The following is a 16,540-nucleotide window of genomic DNA, read 5'->3' on the forward strand; positions in this document are numbered from 1 at the left end:
AGCAACCATTCAAGGGTCCAGCAAAAACAAAACCAAAACCTCCTTTCCTGACAGGAGGTGGCTCTTCAAAAGAAGGTAACAGAATTGTATTGGGAGCCATGGAGAAACTTTCAAATGATCATTTAAGACAAACAGTTGGACTATGGGAGGTAGGATCCTCTGCTGCTTCAGTCTTGAAACAAACGTTTAAAACCCTCCTCTCCCCTTGATGAATTACTCTCAATTTCTCCAGTTAACTAATCAGTCACAAGGCCACTATTTACTTGACCAAATTCGGACCTCAACAGAGCAGATTTTTTTCAACTTTGTGATGTAGGAGCTAAAGCTGGGCCGGGGGGGGGGGGGGGGGGGGGGGGGGAGGGGAAGAGAATTGATTGTCTTTTTGTTCAGAAAAAATGTGGTCTCTTAACCCTTGCATCCTACAAACCCTATGGCTCAGATCTAGACAAGAACAATAGCTCTGGAACTTGTAAACTGAATGGGTTTTGAAGGACGTCTCTTTCAGAGCAGGATTACAAGCTTGCTGTATCCCAGGCACACAAAAACTCAGCTCAACTCCTACATCCACCTATTTTATGAAGTAACTTGAAAACCATTTTATTTTTTTTTGTCATTTGAGCAAGAACTAAACTAGGACAGAGGAAATAAGGAGACATATAAAGTGGTTCTTCAGTAGATGGGCTGGATCCTCAGGTGGTGATTGAAGTGGTCATAGCGCCACTGACAGAGCGATGACCATTGAGGCCAGCTGAGGATCTGGATTTATACTTTTTGAGGCTTGACGATCAACATTAGCAGGGAAATCAAAGATCCTAAATTAAGCTTTCATGGCACTCATAACTTTTCTGCAATTCTAGCATGGCAAACTGCAGCTAGTGAACTATTATTCAGATCCTTTCCTTCCATTCACTACTATTTTTTTTTTTTAAACTGAAGGTCAAAGTTCAGGTTACAAAAGATTATGGGGCAATATTTTCAAAGCTGAGTTTCCCAACGTTAAGCTCCTAAATCCAGATTCAGGCCACTTTTATTTAGGTGTCTAATTTTCAAAGGTACTGAACACCTGTAGCTCCTTGAAGTCAGTGAGATACATTTGCTCAACCTTTGATCTTTCACTGACTTCAAGGAGCTACAGTGTTCAGCACCTTTGAAAATCAGGCCACTTTTATTTAGGTGCCTAAATCCGGATTTAGGAGTTAAATGTTGGGTAACCGAAGCTTTGAAAATGTGTGTCCATAATCTATACATATATCATAATGCTATGATAAGGAAGCCTCATCTAGAATACTGTACACAGTTCTGGTCACCCCATCTCAAAAAGGGTATTGCAAAATTAGAAGGGGCTCTGAGAAGGAAAACGAGAATTATTAAGGACCTGGAAAATCTCTCACGAAAAGAGACAGACTGTTTATCTTAGAAAGGAAATAAATAGGAGAGGACATGATAAAAGGGATATAAAGTAATGCATGGTTTAGACCGGGTAGACCAGGAACTTCTCTCTCTAAAACAAAAACAATAGGACATTCAACAAAATTAAAAAGGTGGTAAATTGAAAACTGATGTAAACGGGAATACTTTTTCACACAAAACATGAGACTGTGGAACTCCTTGCTGCAGGATATCATTAAGACCAAGAACTTAGCAACATTCAGAAAAGGTTTTGACATTTATATGGATAACAAGACACTCAGAATTTTGGAAAGGATACAAAATCCCATGCTTCAGGGTTTAACACAATCTAACTACTAAAGATTAAAAGGACTACCTGGGGGGCAGATTATTTTATATCTGTCCACTGCAGGGTTTCTTGCACCTTCCTCTGAAGCCTCTGCAGTTGGCCACTGTCAGAGAGAGGACACTGGACTAGCTGGCCTGGATCTGAAGCCATCTGGCAATGTGCATGTTCATAAGTTCCCAAAGTGATTGAAAACAATGTGAAAGGAAAGGACATTAATATTTATTCATGAAGAACAGACAGCAGAATGTTCATTTTATAACAAACACTCCCGACATGAGCAAACAGAAAAGCACCAAATGTTAGATTTCAAGTGACCTATTTGAGAAAAGATAAGAAAATTGACTGAAGTGGCATTGCACATAAATTACACAACTACTGCTTCTCTGTAGAAATGAACTAGTTTAGACAGTGTGTGAATTTCCTGCTTCAACTTTTATCTTCAGGTCGGTCACCAAGATGCGCTAAGGAAAAGGGGACTGCGAATTCTATCAGAACATTAACAGGTCAGGGCAGCCCAGAGCTTACCAACATAGCTGCTGGAGACATTATGCCCCAGCCAAAGATCCAACGTATGGTTCAGTTTCACCCTCTGCCGCCCTTTCTGTAGGCCAGAGTCAGTTCCTCTCCCTGCGATTGACAACACTATGCTCAGCATGTTGCCCATGAGTCTAAGTGATGATTTATGGGCAGACCAAAAGACCTCACCCTCCCAGCAAACAGCAGAGAACACTGAAAGCAAAGTGACCCTGTCTCTCAGGAGGGATGGAGGAGAACAGCTTTTTGCTTTTTCACTTATGTTTAGGACTCAAATGGGCTTGTTTGAAGCCCAAAGGAGGTGAGATGAGAGTGGGGCCATGAGGAAAACAGCTGCACAGCTAATTCCCATACAGGAGACGCTGACCTTGTCTTTACTGCCAAAAAAGGTGCATTTTTTAACCACAGGGTAACTAACATCCCTGACCTATCCTGAGGTAAAAATAACTGTGAAAACCAGGCATTTTAGTTTTCCTGTGATGTGAACTTGCCAAGGTCACTCCATGGAGGGGGTATAGGGCTGCTTACCTCATGCTAAAAATTAACATGTCTTGCCTTCAGCGGCTTTTGAACCTCAGACTTCCCGGGTGACCTTGGGCAACTCACTTCATCCCAGTGTGCCCCAGTGCCTCATCTCAGGAGTAATACGTCTTCCTTTTTCTCTACCCTCTAAGTAGGCTGTGAGGTCTTTGGGGCAGGGCCTGTTTTTTACTGTATATTTGCACAGGGCCTAACAAAACAGGGCCCCAATCTCAGGTAGAATCTCTAAGTACTACCGTAATACAAATACTGACGTTTCACTTTTGGGAAAGAGGATGAAGATTTAGTTCTGTTCAGAATGGGTGACCTCCGAAAGTTTGAACGCTCCCTTCTCCTGGCCTCACACAAGTGGTGACCTTGTCTGGAACCGCGCTGCCTTCAGAGCAGGCTGATGACCAGCCATACAGAACAACAATGCAAGGCCCAGCTGTCCTGAACCAATACATCTTGGTTTGTAATCTAATTTGAGGTGTTTTGCTCCAAATACTGGATAGCAACCAAGGTTATGAGTGTGTTGCAAAAATACCCTGGGGATAAATTTAATCATTTCAATATTGCCTTTAATAACTATTTTAATTAAGACAGCCATTTGCAGCTGGGCCCATTTCTGCCCTAGAAATTCCAGCAGTATTACATTTCTATAAGGTCCCCTTGGACAGCATTAGGAGCATATTACTGTATATAAACAAAGCTTTTCTTCTGCAACTCATATGCTGGGAACTAAAGTGCTGAGGGTATTCAGACTAAGCTTCTTCTATCTAGGTATTTATATGTCTCTCCCCATCCGTGTGCCACACTGACATTAATGGATTTACCCTGAACGCCCCTGAAAGAGAGGGAAGTAACATTGTGCACTTTACAGATGGGGAACTGAGGCACAAGTCTATTATGATTCACCCAGGCTCAGACAGGTGCTGTTGTATTACAGTAGCAACCAGAGACCTCAACTGAGGGTCCATTGCTCCAGCATTGTACATACGCCTAATGACAGATGGACCTGCCACAAACAGCTTGTAATTCTAAACTAAAAAACAACCACCAGAGGCTCAGAGAAGAGGAAGTGCCACGGCTGAGGTCACGCAGCAGATTGGGACAGAATCAAGCACCCGGGCTCCCAGTAGCATCCCACCCACTAGACCAAGATGTCTCTGCTGCAGAGTCAGGAACTGTACCCAGATCTCAAGTCACAACAACGCCTTAAGTGCCTTCCTCTAAGGATACTTACTGACCTAAAAGGTGATAAAATTTGCTTCTGACATACAAAGCCAGTGTGGAAAAAAAGACCCTGAAGAACAAGAATCCTGTAGGTAAAGCTCTGAGTGATCTGGACGTCAGAACACAACTACACAACAAGTTCTGGATTAACTTTACTCTCACAGGAAAGCATTAAATTGGGCCACTCCCAGCTGGGGATAAAGGAAATTCTAACAAGTGTCAGCAGCACCGACAACTGCTCTCCAGCCAAATACAAGGCTTAGATGGACGACACTGGTGACTAAGGGATCAGGACTCACGTAAACCTATTTTGGGGACGATCCTACCAAGAATTTCAGTGAGTTAATCCGCCACTTCCTTACTGAGATGCAGCACACATGCTTCCTCCCCATACCCAGACAAGGGCGGATGCTTTGGTTTTAGAGGTTACAAAAAGTTCACGAAGCCACCCTGGGGCAAGTTTTCTAACTCAGGCCCCTAAATTGCAATCACAAAATATATGTGCAGATATGCCAGTGCTGTACCAAATGTGCGTTAAGGAAAAACCTACAGAGAATTTCTAAAAATGTGCATTAAACTTCGGACCTGCCAATCTCACCTAGTCTCTTCTTTCAATGTCTGCATTGGTCTGAACCATGGAATTTATAAATTCCACTCTTCCTCTACCTGCAGATGACAAAGGCATTTTAATGAACCAAAGGGGAATTTGCTGAAAGGAGTGAGTTTAATACATGCACATATAAATGCAACTGGCATCACCAAAGACAGCAAATGGGTAAAAACTTGTCCACACAAATGTCATTTCTTTCGCTGTATTTAGATTTACAAGGGACTGTATTTTTTAACAGCAATGGAGGAAGCCCAATGAATGAGGTGAGAAATATTTGGTTAGGAGCATGTAGCCTCTCCTTGGGGGCTGGAGAAAGTAAAAATCATGGCATGTTTACTCCAGAAGCCTTTGATAGATTTCTTCCAATGTTGGGTCCAGGGGGTAGTTTTGTTGCCTTTTCAATAGCCATATCCCAATACAAACACTAAACACAGAGGGTGAAATCCTGATCCCATTGCAGTCAATGCTAGTTTTCTCTGTTCAGGCTACCAACAGGAGAGTAATTATATGGTTATACACAAAGTGGTGGGCTCTGTGATATGGACGTTAGTTCACTTGGGAACTGAACTGGGAGCAACTCATTTCACGCAAGCCACCAAGACACCCTTCACTACCCAACCAGCGACCTATAAGCAACAGGATCTTTATCCAATTACCGATCTCCTGAGCCATCCAAATCCCACACTTTAGTTATTAAATGTAGCCCTTTTGCATAACTCTTGCTAGTGCTCGATAGTTCTGAATCATCCGTGGTCGGAAACATAATTAGTGATGGAAATCGCTATGCAACAGAATCTAAGCAGGATTGCAGAGACAATGTCACCCAAAAAGGGTCACATGATTTGAAATCTGTTCCAACAGATTGTTGTTAGATGATACAAATGTTTCTGGGAGCTGCAGTCACAGATGGAAGAAAAAGCAAGCTGAGTGGTGGGGCCCGAGTGTACATATGCAAACCTGAGGTGTCAAAGATGCTGTCCTGTCTGTCAAGGATGCTCTATAATATTTTGAGCATCATAAATGAAAATAAAAGTATTCCTGAAGAGTTGGATTGTTTTGGGCCAAAATGGAATTACCTTGAGCTCAGAAACTGCCTGCGCATTAGACTCTCAAACAACAGCCTGGCTGACACACAAACCCATTAAAGGAACACAAAGATTTTAGATACAGAGTATGAAAGACAAGGGAATGCTGAGAAAGAGGCTGCCACAGTACCATGGCCCTGGGCACTGCAGCACAAGGGAGGGGACAAAGGAGAATGTGAAACAAAAGATACAAGAAAATATATGGGATGGTATGCAAAGCCCTACAGTTAGGTTGTAGAAGGAGCCTGACAGTCCCTCTTTCACTGACTGAGGGCCACACGACAGCTCTGAGCAGATGCAGCTTTTACACTTAATTGCTCACATAGGAAACAATCACATTAGAGTGCCTTAGGTCATTTAGTCTAGCCCGGTGCTAGGGTGACCAGATGTCCCGATTTTATAGGGACAGTCCCGATTTTGGGGTCTTTTTCTTATATGGGCTCCTATTACCCCCTTCCCCTCATCCTGATTTTTCACACTTGTTGTCTGGTCACCCTACCCGGTGCGTGCCAGTGAAAGACTGCTCCCTATGTGATGGCTTCCTAGTGCTTTGGCCACCATCTCCCTTGGCAAAGAAATTCCTCCGCCTAACAGATCTCACTGTCAAGAGCTTATTGCTGACATTTAGCCTCAGTTTTCCATAGCTTATTTTCATGTGGTTATTCCTAGGAAAGAGAAATTCACACACCTGCTAATGGCTTCTCCAGTGCCTTGGATGTTGTCTTAGTGCAGAATCTATGGAACAGATGTCTCAGAAAATGTCACAACATACCACAATACTAAGTTCTATCAGAGGATTTGCACTGACAGCCGTTATTGGGGCTGAAAGCACTGAACTCCTGAGTTTTTCTGATGCAAGCCTTAGCAAAGAAGTCAAACTTTCAGAAGGGGGAATTTTGGTTTTTAATTTCCGTTACCCTTTGCTTAGGCTCCTCCTTTCTATAATTGAGGATTTTTGAAAGTGACTGTCACATTAAATCAGGAAGCAGGAAGAAATCTCTTGGCTTATTTTAGAAAAAAAGGAAACAATTCAGGAGATGAGAAACCGAGACACCAAATGCAATCACACATGTATTAAAACCCAAAATGCATTTTATTTTTTCCTCTCTCTCTCTCAAGGCAGATCATAATGTCAAAAGGTAAAAATAGGTTCACAAGAGAAAAATGAGGATGAGGATTTTGCCCCATGCTAGCGACCGAGATATAGCCATATAAAAACCTCACAGGTTCAACGGAATTCCAGTGGTATAAACCAAGATGAATAGAATGGAACAGGAAGGAGGCAGGGGTACTGTAGTCAAAACGAAGATGCAATAGGGCGAAATGAAAGAAGGTTGCAAAGGATATGGCTCCAGGTACAGCTCTTGACCACTTGTCTCCTGGAATACCCAGTTCATGCTAAAAATAAATCAGACAACATTCCCTTGAAAAAAGTAATGATACTCTCAAGATAACTCCCAGGCATGCATTGATAGCACTCTCCATAAAGTAAGGAAACAACATGGAAATAAAGCAAGAATGGCATCAGACTTCTGGATTTTTTAGTACATCTTTATGTACATAATATTACTCACAACCACACGCAGCCTTGTTTAAGGCTACAGAGACTTAGATGACTTCCATTTATCTTTTTCTAAATGAGGGCTGCATAACATCCATTAACCTCAATAATTTAATCATGAAATCATGCAGCAAGAGACTAGATGGCGATTGCGATGAATCAGCCATAGGAAAAGCTATGACTTTGATAAACACATTTCATTCAGAGCTGCCAAGTTTCAGCCAGAGGGAGACTTGGAAGATTATCAACACGATCAATTTTCTAGCATGAAACAGCAATACAATAGCCATACACCACTGGTTTGCTAACAATCCCTAATGCTCCTTCCCTTCAACATGGCTGCACTGTCTGAAAAGTGGCGTATCTGTTAGACTTTAGCTTCTTCATCAGGCACTTAACATCTCAGGAGATTCCCTTTCCCCTGCTACTGGCAGGTCCCCGGCAGCATGCAGGGTTGGGGATGGGATCCCCATTCCTGACTCATTCATAGAGCCCTGCAAGGATCTGAATTTACCCAGAGTTCAGGGATTTTATCACCTCATAATAAATATGTTTATATATGCAAACTAAAGGAAACGTGTCTGTGGACTGCCCTGGCTAAATAAAGATCAGCTCTTGTAAAATGTTGCAGCAGTTGGAAAACACCTTTAAGAGTGTAATTTATGCCTTTTAGCTTCCATCAAATTAAATGTCTCTCTCAGACAGGAAACAGTTATTGATTGTTAGTGGAAAAATCATTTTACATTCAACCAGTGACATGGAAAAAGCCTCTCAAAAACCACGCTGTCCACTGAATGAAAATTAAGTTCCATTTCTAGAAGGCCCAGGGACATTACCGAGTGCCAATATCAGATCTCTGTGTGATGTCTCTACCAGGGTATTTACAGCTTTAGATGCAATAAGTCAGAAAGGCAAGCAAGGAAAGAGGAGACCTATTGGAATATTTCAAATCTGTAAAAATGGTGGACTCAATATAGCTTAGTTCTGAAAACAGGCAACTAGTCGGAGGATTATTTTATCGGAACTGGTTTTCTGAGCTAGAAAAAACACCTCCCATTGTGTCTCCAAAAAACAAAAACAAAAAACAATTTTTTTTTTTAAATTAAAAATCCTAGACTGGAAGTGCTTTTGAATGTTCTACAGGCTCCCCCAATGATGTTCATAAGAAGCCTTTTTTTAAATGGCAGATTACTGTGCTGGGAATGATGCAAAGGCCCTGGGGAGAATGCCAAGTGACATATTTTGTTACTCATCCTTTAACATAATTAGCTCAAAACAGGGGCTAAGAAGTGCTTTGAGCAGTTCTTACTGGCAGTTTACTCACACAGCACCAGAAAGACAAAGAAAGATCAATTACACAAATGAAAGAAACACTCCATTATTTTCCTTAACAATTAAGAAACTTTTGGACAGACAGACAATAGGAAACACAACAAAACCCAAATCCCAATTAATCTGATGGTGTAGGCTTCAAAGAATCAAGTATCTTAACAACTGAAAGATCTGATCAGAATTATTTGGAAAGTTAAAAAAAGCATAGCACAAACAATAGCCCATACACCTTCTTACTGGTCCCATGCACTCATCTTTCCACTCCTGAATCACATTTAATCCTCTCTTCTTAGCCAACAAAAACTTGTCAGCTAAATGTAAAACCAAGAGATGGCAATAACTGAAAATAGAGGTATTTTGTTCAGACATACCCTATTGCTTTGCAATTTACATAGTTCTTAAACGGGCAGCACTGTTTGACAATTTAGGCGCTGATGGTTACACTGCTATTATTGACAGCCTGTAGGCTAGACTTTACCCCCAGTTAGTTTTGAATTCAGCAAACTCTCCAGAGTTCGCTCAGTCAAACCTGGGAGGAAGAGATTTCCGTGGATTTTTGAACAGAAGCATATCTTCAGAAATATGCAGCTCCCTGTGCACATGCCTCTAATGTGAGGATCACTAAGGTCAGGGAGCGCCGCCAGCTTTTTTGCCCCCCTAGGTGGCAGAAGGTCCCGCCCCCGACAGAAGCGGCAGAAAGTCCCACCCCCGAAATGACGACAACGACAGGGGCGGCCGAAGCCTGTCTGGAAACACAGAAGCCAGCAAACTCTAGCTTCATTTTTAAATGGACCCGTTGTGCCTTCCTGGAGCAGCTAGGAACTTGCTGATCAGTCCCAGCACATACAATAGCCAGGCAATACCAGAGCCAGATTACAAGAGTAACAATCAGAATTGCCCGCAGCCAGTGAGTTGAACTAAGATCCGCTGGGGGCTTTAAAGGACCTTCAGGTGAATATGTATTTTTGGGGCTATTTACAAAGCTGATTTGGGACTCCCCGGTGTGCTCGCCAGGGCTTAGGGCCTCTTAAATCCTGGGATTACCGAGCCATCGCACACACTCACATGCCTGTCTCGTCTTGGCTTAGCCACGGAGTTCATCCACGTGGGCTCCAGCAAGGGAGGGAAAGCGGATGGCCATTCGTTGCACAAGCACATCCCACTGGCTATTTATGGAGCACTCTTCGTCTGCCAAGTCACAAGGGAGAAATAACGATGGCGACATACTGGGGCAAAACAGCTCATAGGACACAGCCATGTCTCTGGGCCAAGCATACAGAGCTAACGGAGTCAGGATGGGAAGAGACATGGACAGCTGACTACCGGTCTGTGGGAAGAGGGGATGTCCCATGTCAAATTAACCACCTCCTCCCCTAGAAGGCCAATGCAGTTCCATAAAGAGGACTGGGTTCCGTTGTCATGCAAAACGCCAACATTCAAATCCACCCCATGGGGCCACAAATACTGTGGAAGGGAGGTGGAAGTGGTGGAGATGCTGTAACAGAGCTAGCGGTTTCTGGAAACAATTCCACTGAACCAAAATCATGGGACGCTGCAAACTCTGGTGGGCTCTCCCCCGAGCAGCTTCCTTGCTCTAAGCGTTCATGCTAATTAATACCCAAGTGGGCTTAGCGCAATACGTTGCCCAAGGCTTGAAAACAAAGCGCTGCTACGCTAGGGGCTGTTCATTTCCTAATCCTAAATAATCAAAAGATCCCCACATCCAGAAGGAGAAAGGAGATCAGAGCCTCTAAATATTAAGTCTAGCGTAGCCTATTTAAAAAAAAAACCCACAAAGCAGTTACAATCTCCTTTTAACATGCAGGCTTGGCAGGTCTCTGGAGAGCTGCCAAGGGTTCCCTCTTCAACTTTACAGAAAAAAAATTAAAATGAATGATACAAGCAGCATTCTCTTTGCAGCTTTCCCATCGGCACTGCTCAGGGTTCACTGATTCATAAGTAGGCAAGTTTTGTTCTTTGGAAAGGCTGCCCCCTCGCCTAGGGCACATGCTTTTGCAGCCCAAATATCAGATGTTCAAGAGAGGCACTTAAAAAAAAAAAAAAAAAAAAACCACCACCACCAGGAAGCATCTATGTGGGATCTCTTTTAGGTTACTTCATTCCATTTTTTAAATTTTTTTACATCAGGGCTTTTACTCCATTCTTAACCTGGAACAAGACTACAGCAGTTAAGACATAAAAGTCCTGGAATTCTCTTTGCACCAAAACAAAGCTATACCCAGTCTCTCCTACTCCCAAATTGCAAAGTATCTCTTTGTAAAATTGCTTCATGTAGTTCAGCAATTCCCTGCGTGAAGGTTGTTGCATAAAAATGTGTACCTCGCAGTTATATTACAATATCCTGCAGGGTAACGCAATCAAAATAAATAAAGCAACAAACAAAAAAGCACTCTGATAGTCTGCCTCCCTTTTGAGCCCAGTGGTTTGAAGAGTCACTGTGTGTATTTCTGATTCATTTTTAAAATTGCAGCCTTCCACAGCGGGAAGCTCCCACCCTGTGTTTTTGGAGCTATAATTTCTCTGACCCACGCAGCCCTCACATAGTAAATTACGGAGACACTGAACGTAGCAAACAGCATGAAAAACCAAGCGTGCAACCTAGTTACAACCACTGTGCTACCTTTCTCCGCTCTCCCTCCTCCCCCATTTAGACTCAAGAAAGCTTTCTCACATCGCTGACAGCTTCGTGCTGGTCCCTTTTTGTCCTCCATTCCATACCTGGAGGGACATGGCTCATGCTAACGTGTGCTCAATTTATTTGGGATTAATGTGGGTTTAAACACAATGGGAGGCACAGCTCATGAGCCATGCCCACACACCTCCCACTACCGTTAAAAACCCATCGTTCGATCTGTGCCGTGATCCCCACCCCACAGCTGAACGATCCACCGTGGAAAGGAAATGGATGGAAATACGAGCCCTTTCCTACTGGACTGAGCTAAACTCATGAACTCAAAACAAGCAAGATGAACAGCAGGTACCACAAATCCTTACGCTCTGCCTGGTGGTGGCTACTGGATTCTCTTCCCTGCATCTTCAGACAACAGGACCATGGTGAGGGGCCCAATGGGGACTTTTCCTCCAACAAAAACCCACTACACCAAGCTGTATGTGGGACCCAAGTGGTGCACAGGCCTTGTGCAAACCCAATGCCCAGGGTGAACGTCACCCACATTGAGCCAATAAGGGCTGCATGAACGTGCCATTCATCTGATTATGCCAAGCCTCCATCCTTCCTCGTGCTGGCCACACATATGTTGAGTCATGTCCAATTCGTTCTAGACCCTGCAGTAAGGCCTGCCCACATGGAGCTCATTGCAGGATTGGTGCAGCCAACTGTAGGCTCTTTGAGGCAGGGACTGGGCTGTCGTATGTGTTCGTACAGCTCCTAGCATGATGGAGGTCTCCGTCCAGGTTGGGTTTTTGGGAGTGACCAGAATAGAAATAAAATAAAATAAAACAAAACAACAGGCCCAGAGCTGCAGCCTAGGATCCAAGCCAGAATCTTTTCTGAAGTCAAGCGTCAAATAAACTAGTCAATGTTTCAGGGGCTTTCCTCCCCTCTATCACTTGTGAAGCTAGAGACTGGAATTTCTGCCCTTGCAACAGCACTTAGGGCTGGCGTGAGACGATGGTGCCAATTTTAAAAAGCAAAAAAAAAAAAAATTGAAGAATTTTTGTTGCAAAAAAAGTGAAAAACCAACAGCCCAACCATAGGACTCTGGGGTCTTTGCAAACTAACACATGCAAAAAGAACCATGTCCAAATTCGGGGCTAACCAACCTTGGCTGCATCCCTTAGATGCTTGCAAATGGCACCAACCCACTGAAATCAATGGGAGTTTTGTCTTTGGTTTCAGTAGGAGCAGGATTAACACCTTTGTCCCCCGAGATATCAATGTAAAAAGTGCCTCATAATCGGATATCCCACCGAACACACATCCTAACCCTGATACCATAACAAATATCCCCCTGAATGCATTTGCCTCCTGCGAAAGCATTGCAAACACCTGACAGACTATTGGGAGGGGGCAGATAGGATTAATTGAGTGTATTACAGAAAGCTGGACTGCAGAGCGAACAGGTTTTATGGAGGTAGCAAAATAGATAGTGCCCTGCAATTCACGTACAAGTCCCAAGCAGACTGAGTTCAGAGGACAAGGCAAGTCCTTAATGCTGTAGTTAGGGCTTGTCTACACATGGAGTTGTTCCTGATTAACTCTGTGTGGATACTCCGGTTCTGGAAGTAGATTAACTTGTTCCTGTTCAGTTTAATGCACTTTCAAAGTGAGTTAAGATAAACAGTAAGGAACCAGTCTGGGTGTGTCTACACTGCACAGTATACCCGGGGTCTGACATATGTTTATGCCCAAACACAAAGCTCTTTAACATGCACCTACCCCTCCCCCGTCCGAATCTGGGCTCGATGGCTCACTTAAGGGGAATAGGTACAAGCCAAGGTAAGTTCTGGTATAGTGTTTGACCAAGCCTGGTTCCCTTTGCATTGAGGACACAGCTGAAGCTCATGTTGCCAGTTCATGTTTGGATAGTCCGTCAATACTATCCCACAATCTCCTGGGTCTGTCTATTCTGGCGAGCTTCCCACTCGCCTCCCATGTACCGGAAGCAATCCCGTACTTTACATTCACTCAGTGTTTAACCCTCCATTTCCACACGAGCTGCTGGATTTTCAAGACAGCTAAGCCAGCTTGCTGAAGACCTGAGAAGGTGGCCACCACCCAGCGTGTCAGAGGAACGCACCAGGAGTCTGGTCAACATGTGGTGTGAGGGCTGCAAGAGTCATGAATTTAGTAGGACTACAAGCAACATGCATTTATATTAAGTCTGGGAACTCCCTGGCTGGCTGCCTGAAATGTCCCCTGCATTGGCTGGCTGTGAGCGTTTCTGACCAAGTGTCAGGGGATGGACAGGCAAGTTGGGAGAAAAAAAACCTGAATTCTGGGGACTGTGTTTGCTGGTGAACATCATCTCATGGTAATCTTACGTGTTCATGAGTTAGCAGAAGCTGCTGGCAGAATTAAAATGCAATGGGCCTCTCTCATTCCACGGCAGGACTCCTGTGAAAAAACAGGAAATTACACTAACTCCATTCCCTGTTGCAAAGCTGGGGGCGGAGGAGTGAACAAACGGTACGTATTAAAGACAATTGCAGGAAAAGGATAAAAAAACAAACAAAAAAAACAACCTCTCGTCTGAAGCCGGAGAAAGTTCTGAGACTTCTTGGGGAGGGAGATTGTCTCAGTACAGTACAAAAAAGGATCATGTGCCCAGTCCAAAGTGATGGTTAGAGTTGGCTCAGGCAATTCTCTATGCACTAGACTGTAAAACTGACCCCCTCCCTGTGCTGTCTTGGTAAATCCAGGCAGACCAGGCAGGAACAGGTCCAACAGCTTTATTGGCACAGCTCCCAGCAGTTTGCTTCATTTTGACACCACGTGCCCCACTGCCCAATTCCGGCAGCTCAGGAGTTCACATTGTATGGTGGCCTTAAGAGGACAAGTTGATCCATCTGTCTCCTTCCCCATATAGCATCCTCAGAAAAGGCCGTTCTGTATACTGGAGAGACAGGGAGAAAGCTGCCCAGCAGACACCTTGATTAAAAAAAATACGTTATTCTTGGGTGTTCCCAATCAGGGTCAGGAAGGATGGCAGAGCTGGCATTGCAAGGTATGCACGGTATATACAGCAGTGTCCTATGGAATCATTGCAAGTGCATGGGAATTGGAGCACTGAAGTTGACATGTGTCAGCACAGCCATTTACAGTAATTGTTTTTGGACTTGGGATCATGCAACTTAACGGCTAAGCTCTAAACCGCTCTGCTGAATGGGATGAATGATTACTTCGCTGTAGTGTTGCAAGAGACTAATTATTATAATGTTGAGAGAGAACGCATTGCAGGAACCCCAAAGCTCATTTCACAACGTTATCTGGTTGGATTGTCATATTAATGCAACCGCGAGAAATGTTCTAATCTTAATGGGTAACACAAACCCCCAGGCTCAGAGACAGTCTCCTTCAACAGAATACCAAATGATTTGCAACATTTTGCTAGAGCTCTGAACAGTGCCCTTGCTGATTCAATCCCACAAACAGAACTTCCATTAACTCCAGTGGGAGTCACTCTCACGCAAGGGATGGAGGTACAGTAAGTCATCTATGTATCGATTGTGTAACATACCAGGAGGCCTTAATCTTTAAGAAACACCCAATATAATAATACAAACATTTGCACTGACGTGAAGGAGGAAAGATTTTGTAAATGTGTCTTTCAAGGGTGGAAGAGAGGGTAACTGGCTCATCAGGGCAAATCTCATCCAAAAAGGATTATGGAATTCAACTACAGGTCAGACTGCTAGCACCCCATCCGCTATGCTACTGCCAGCCTCGGGGTCTTGTGCCCCTCAAAGCTTTGCAGTCAGAGAGGAAGGATGGCCTAATGGTTGGGGCACTAGCTGACGATCTGGGTTCACATCCTTGCTCCACCTCAGACTTTCCTTGACACCACAGGTAAGCTGCGTCATCGCTCAGCTCCCCATCTGTACAATGGGGACACCAACCCTGTCCCACAGGACTGTTGCAAGAATAACTATGTTGACGTTTGTAAGGAACTCGGATACTAGTGTAAATGAAGGCCATGGAAATGCCTTCGGCGGCACTGATGCACTAGGGATGGGATGAGGAAGATTTACTATTTGTATTATCTTAACGGCTACAGAAGGACATGCCCTGCACTCTTCCTCTCTGCAGCGCACCCATGATCAGGCCCTCTGCATTCCTTCGACATTACTTCCCTCACTAAACAAACTTGATTCACATACCAGAGGCCAGATTCTCCATTGCCCTGCAAACTGTGTAACCATTTACACCACTGCAAAGTCTGGGTAAAAGCCTATCAACTCAGGATAGTAATGGCTTACTCCAATTTAGCACTGGTGTGGACAGACCTACCAGGTAGTGTCTGCGACAAACTGGCAGGATCCATGTACACTCCGAGTAATGCCTCAAACTCCATGCTTAGCTACTGCAAGCTCAGCAGACCCCATCCCAAGTGCTGGGTGGCTCATGGACCACAAGACAGGAAGGAAAAGAGGTTGAAATTTGGAGAGAAAGCTACGGGGTGGTGGGGGGGTGAAGGACTGTTGGGAACGACTGCTTTTCCTCCTACCCCAGAATCCCTAAAGGAACAGTTTTTATAAACACTGCGTGCCGTGTTATAGACCATAAGGACCTGCATTCCACTACATAAGTGAAGAGGAATTGCATAGGCAATGAGATCTAGTGGTTAGAAAGAAGGGATGCTGGGGAGAGAGAGGGAAGGAGATAGAGAGCCAGGACTCTAGGTTCTTCTCCCTAATCTGGCACTGGGTACTCATACATCCATGGGCAAGTCATCCAAGGCTCTGCAAACATTAAGGCTCAAAACATCCTCTGACCAGCAGTAGGTCAGTATTTCACAGCTGGATAACAGAGATGCAGAGAGGTTAAGTGACACTTCCAAGGTGGCACAGAGAGGCTGTGACAGAGCTGGGAGTCTGCTCCCCAGGACAGCATATACCAAGCAGTTGGCCCTTGCATTGTCCACCTTTTACAGGTTACAGCAACAGTCGGGGACATCAATGAGAACAGCCTGGTATACCTTTGAATGCTCGATAACAAATAATTGTGAACATTTCTCTAGAGACACTAGACATCTTTGTAAATGCTAAAAGGATGGCTCCTGCACCCAGTACAGAGTTAATCCAGGGACCCTTTGCTGTTAAAGAGGTAGTACAAAGCGTGGGCCTGATTCTGGAACTCTTGCAGGCAACGGAACTACCCATAGACACTCAGCTGTTAGACAAGAGTACAGTGCAAGAACCCGAATAGCAGAGCTGATCGAAAT

The 16,540-nt window shown here is 44.1% G+C and overlaps 1 protein-coding gene across 5 annotated transcripts in view; it reads right to left on the reverse strand.

Annotated features, from left to right (window-relative positions):
• Positions 1 to 16,540, reverse strand: part of MIB2 (mindbomb E3 ubiquitin protein ligase 2) — a 105,225-nt gene that overhangs the window by 46,005 nt on the left and 42,680 nt on the right. The gene's annotated exons all lie outside the window — the stretch shown is intronic.

Source organism: Trachemys scripta, chromosome 19, assembly GCF_013100865.1.
Source record: "Trachemys scripta elegans isolate TJP31775 chromosome 19, CAS_Tse_1.0, whole genome shotgun sequence".
In the NCBI taxonomy this organism is placed as follows: domain Eukaryota; kingdom Metazoa; phylum Chordata; order Testudines; family Emydidae; genus Trachemys; species Trachemys scripta.